The following is a 5,899-nucleotide window of genomic DNA, read 5'->3' as shown; positions in this document are numbered from 1 at the left end:
ATGAAACATGCCCATTCCAAAGAATAATGACCAAACAGAATGCAGAAATTGAATGATTTTGAGGACATCACACGTGAGGAAAGCAAGAGGTCATTAAAAAGACAGGAAAAAAAGAAAAGACCAAAATGGATGTCAGAAGGGACTCTGAAACTTGCTCTTGAACATCAAGTAGCTAAAGCAAGAGGAAGAAATGATGAAGTAAAAGAGCTGAACAGAAGATTTCAAAGGATGGCTGGAGAAGACAAAGTAAATATTATAATGACATGTGCAAAGGCTAGGAGTTAGAAAAACCAAAGGGAAAAACAAGATCGGCATTTCTCAATCTGAAAGAACTGAAGAAAAAATTTAATTGAGAATTTATCTCACCTACTTTGGACATTGTATAAGGAGGAATCAGTCCTTGGAAAAGGACATCAAAACAGAGGGTCATCAAAAAAAAGAAGACCCTCAACCAGATGGATTGATACCGTGACTGCAACAATGGGCTCAAGCATAACAACAATCATAAGGATGGCGCGGGACCAGGCAGTGTTTCATTCTGTTGTACACAGAGTTGCTATTGAGTTGGAACTGAATCAAGACTCCTAACAACAACATTTAGATGAGACCAAAAAAAAAAGACAAGATAGTGGAGCCAAGATCCCAAATGAAAAATGACAAATTTCTCATTCCAGGTAAGCAGCCTTAAGAGTCTCCCCAGCTAATTGGTGACAGCTGTGGGTTTCTCAAGCCAAAGGGGAGGGTGCTTCAACATATTCTACGCTGGTTTCACCACAATGTAGTGAGTTTGGAGTGGCATACAAGTTACCTTATCTGATCATCGTTCTATGGATCTGAAGGTGCCGATTCAGACCTAATATAGAGAACTATGTGACAATGAATGATCATAGACTTTGCACAGGGTGAACCCTACAGGACTGGGGAACTAGCTTCAATATGTGAGAGAAAGGGTGAAACACCTAGTTAGTGACCAAAAGTGAAAATTTTGGCAGAGTCTGACCAGACATTCCCCAAACTTATTTCCTTTCCTTGAGCACCCAATTAAGTAATATTCCCTAGCTCCCTCCTATTTAAATTGTGCTGTGGAATTAGTTTCTACCCTGGCATGCGGGTAAATGTGATACATCTTGCTTATACTATGTATTTAATTATTGTTGACTGAAAGCTGAAGCTGAAGATCCAGCAGGTGCTACAAAGAACACCTCACCACCACCACCATTGCCTTTGGTAATTATGATTTATAAGGACACTACAGGACAGAGTAGAACTCTAAATTCAAGACGGTAAACTTTACGGGAGCAGTCTGCCTCATCTCTCTCCCATGCAAAGAACACCTAGCGAACAAGAAGTGGAACTGTAGGAAGGAAAGAACTGAAGAAGAACTGACACCTTTGAACTGTGGTATTGGTGAAGAATATTGAATAAGTCATGGACTCCCAAAAGAACAAACAAACCTGTCTTGAAGAAATACAGCCAGAATGCCCCTTAGAAGCAAGAATGGGAGACTAAGTCTCAAATACTTTGGATATATCATCAGGAAGGATCAGTCCTGGAGAAGGACATCATGCTTGGTAAAGCAGAAGGTCAGTGAAAAAGAGGAAGACCCTCAACGGGATGAATTGTCACAGTAGCTGCCACAATGGGTTCAGCATGAAAATGATTGTGAGAATGACACAGGACTGGGCAGTGTTTCATACTGTTGTACATGGGATTGCTATGAGTCAGAACTGACTCGACGGCACCCAACAACAACAATAAATAAAAAAAACAAAAATATGAATTGAAAACTTATAACCATACTGACTACTATGGTTTGTTAGCACTTGACTAACGAAGAAGATAAAAACTTTAAAAATAATGGTATGATTTTCAGAGATCATGTAAGTGGTATACTTAGAAACAGGGTAGTCACCTCTTTTCCAGTACCAATAAAATATTTATAAAAATTGTTCATGCTCATTCTCTGACAAAGATAATCTCAATAAATTCCAAAAACCACAAATTAAAAATAAATTAGCAAAAGTTTAAATACTTAAAAAATATAACAATTTCAGAAAATAAACATTTAATAAATCTTAAATAAAAGAACAGTGTAGGTATATTCAAACTAGTGTGAATAAAATTGGTATGTTAAATTTTTAGGGATCTTGCCATATAAATCTAATGAAGAAAACTCAAAGTTCAAATATTGTCCAAGCATTGATCAAATTTCCTACCCATAAAAGTTTTATTATTAAACATAAAAGAAAATGAACACAGTTGTATTGTTTCCTCCATTTTGATTATTGGAGAGTATTTACCAGAATCCATATGGTGTAACCACATAAGGCTTTTATTTAAAGGCAAAAGACACTGTGCAGTGAGGAAAAGAAAACACTGAAAGTCTCATACATAATTAGCAAAAGGAACTCCCCAGGGCCCTTTCTTTGCATACACAAAGCTGCACTTTTGATTGAGACTAAAATCTGCGCAAGGAATCTTTGTTTCATGTGCAGTTCAGACAGCAAAGCAAGTTGGGATTGGGGTTTGGTTTTCTCTTGGTCATGTAATCAAGTGAGGTTTGTCAAGCCAGCTAGCACAGTTGAAAATCATCTGTAAAGAAATCTCGGGATATTTTCAGACCTTACCAAAAAAACGAAACCCATTGCATCATCTATTCCAAATCATAGTGAGCCTATAGGACAGAGTGGAACTGCACCACGGAGTTTCCAAGGAGCACCAGCTGGGTTTGAACTGTTGACATTTTGGTTAGTAGCCAAGCTCTTAACCACTGTGCAACAATATAATAAAGTCCATTTATTTTATCTTAGCTAAGAGTTAAAAAAAAAAAAAAGCCAGACATCCAGAGAGAAGGATAGAGCTTTCCCAGTACAGGTGTCTATCACCTCTATTTCCATAATGGTAATGGCTACATTCAGTTACCTGTGAAACCACTGCATTAATTTCCCAATGCTGTGTAACAAACAGCCAACAAACTTTGCAGCTTAAAATGACATAAATTGACTATCTCACAGCTTCTGTAAGTCAGGAGTCTGGTAAGGCATGGTTGGTTTCTCTGCTTACAGTCTTAAAGGTGAAATGAAAGTGTCCCATGGGCTGAGTTCTTGCCTGAAGAATTTTAGGAAGAATACCTGATTCCAAGTTCCTTGAGGTTGTTGGCAGAATCCAATTTCTTGTAGTTGTAGGATTGAAGTCCTGTTTCCTTAAGAGATGTCAGCTAGAGGTTACTATCAGCTCCTAGAAGCCATTCACAGTCTATGCCATGTGACCCTTTCCATCTTTCTCACCTTGAATCTCTGATTTCCTCTGTCTTTGAACTCTGGGCCCGGATTTAAATGAACCCTGTGATTAGGCCTTTTCCACTGGATGATTTCCCTAAAGTCAACTGATTTGAAACTCTAATTATATCTACAAAATCCTGTCACACAACATCTGGATTAATGTTTGAATAACTGAAAGAAAGGATGTGTGCACTGTGGGGCAGAAGTCTTGGAGGCCATCTTAGAATTTTACCTACCACAGTTACAAAATTAATACAAAAATTAGGGAAAAATGATTAAAAATATATGAAAGCAAAAATTGAATAAGATAATAAAAAATGGAATCAGTAAAAGTTGATGGAGTAGTCCTTTGAAAACAGAGCTAAGTAACTATGCAAGTTGTACTGAGGAGCAGGGGGACAAAACAAACATGGTCATTACTAGGAATAATAGAGAAAATGTGACCTCAGAGATTCAAGTGGTTTTTTCACATTATAGAAACTTGTTTGCATGAAACTTGGCTAAATCTGTAAATAACAGAACCAAAATCACTGTATTCTAAGAAAATATCAATTTCACAAATACATAAACACATACATGTATACATACAGATATAATTTTAGTGGAAACAATTGTAACCATGACAGAAGTATTGCATTCCATTGCTCAATATTTTAAAATCTATTAATTCAAATTAGTTCAAGAATATGTTACTTAATGTTCACTATGAGTCAGGTGCCATTTCAGGGGCACAATATATTTTGTCACAAGAATAAATCAAAGAAAATACTGAAGGTGATTTGAAAAAATTAGCTTATTTTCTTATAAAAAATAGTAAACTCCCCAAATTGATCACAATCTCAAAATAATATAAAGGACTGTTCTCCTACGCTATTTTCCTCATCTTTTGACAATAAAAGACATGCCTAAGTCTGTGTTTTATAAGGATTTGTTTTTTACTTTCCATTTCAATTTTATATTAAACACATCTTATGTTGTCTGTAAATGTTTTGGAAGCAAAGTGGGGTAGTGGCAGCTGTAATAAAATTGTAGCTTCTGAAGATAAGGGGGTCTAACTAGCTTAATGAATTTGTGATAGAAGCCTTCTACTTTCAGCCAAGATGGAGGAACATGGCCTAATTTATGTCAAGATTAAAACAATTTAAAATCCAGAAACTTATATGAAATGATAGTTATCAATACATTAGATAAAAACCAAAGAAGGACAGCACTATATACCGTTTCTAGGAAAATTTTGCCTAACCCCAGGCCACAACAATTTTCTCCTAGAAATTTTAGAGTTTTTAGGCTTTATATTTAGGTCAGTGATTGCAATTTGTTAATTTTTATTATTTTTTCTCTAAAATTTTAAAAACAGTATTATTCCAATTGACTTAGATGTACCCTGAAACCATGGTCCCCAAAACCCCACCTCGGCTACACTGGTCTTCAAAGCATTCAGTTTATTCAGGAAACTTCTTTGCTTTGGTTCAGTCCAGTTGTAATTTTTATTTTTATAATGGTGTGAGGGATGGATCTAAGTTCATTTTTCAATAGAGAAATATAATCATTCCAGCACAAATTGTTGAAACTTATCCTTTCTCTACTGAGTTGCCTTTGCAATTTTGTTGAAAACCAATTAAGCATATTATGTTGACTTATTTCTAAATTTTATAATCGGTTCCATAGTACACTGATGAATACTCTAAGAAAATATAAATTACAATAAAATTGCAGGAAAGATAGGAGGCATATTTCTATAGGCAGTCAAGGATAGAAGAGATAATCAAATCTGGGGAGTTAGTCCTGGAAAAAAAAAATAGAGAGAAAAAAATGGCTCAAATAATATTTGGTTCCAAATTAGAATATAAGAGTGAATACAGGAATCTCAGTTGTGTCTAATGAACTATTTTTATACTGATTAGAAAACTTTGTTGGAAGAGAGCTGTACTCTGTAGTTATGATTGTTTCTTTCATATACAGTATTGCAGATTTAAATTGCTTCTATTTGACACAGTCTAGACGTATACCTTGATATAGTTTATACCTATGCTGTTCATGACAAAACATAATTATTTAGTTCTCCAGCCAGGGTTTTGTTAGTTTATTTATTTTTTAAGGTTGATCACAGTAAATAAAGCATGGACTTATAATGGTGAGAGAAGCCTAGGTTTGCTATACTGCAAGGTACAAGTAGCAGAATTAAGAGAGAAATATTAAAAAAATTGGAGCTAAGAAAGGGCCTCAAATACACAGCTTTGTTGGTGAACAGTCTCCAGTGAATAAGTGGTATTGCTCAGTCTAGGGCATTCTTGCTCTCTGCCAAGATCTGTTTGGGCCTGGGACCTGAATACACAGAGGAGCAACAGAAAGTATAGCTTTAGCCAGAGTTTCTAGAAAAACAAATTAGAATGGGTGGCAAGCACAGGAATCAATTAAATATTGAAGTGACCTATCAGAAAAAAAAATACAATTATAATAGAAAAGAAATACAATTATAATAGGAGGGATATTTTTATTTAAGGAGAACTGGTTGGTTTGAAAGCACACGCATTCTGGAAGAGATGTTAGTTTCAGTTAGGAGGCGGAAAAATCTTACTAAAGCAAAAGTTTATTACAAAAATATATATATATGTATT

The sequence above is a fragment of the Loxodonta africana genome, chromosome 7, assembly GCF_030014295.1.
Source record: "Loxodonta africana isolate mLoxAfr1 chromosome 7, mLoxAfr1.hap2, whole genome shotgun sequence".
Classification (NCBI taxonomy): domain Eukaryota; kingdom Metazoa; phylum Chordata; class Mammalia; order Proboscidea; family Elephantidae; genus Loxodonta; species Loxodonta africana.
The sequence above is the reverse complement of the archived record's forward strand: the minus strand, read 5'-3'. Positions refer to the sequence as shown.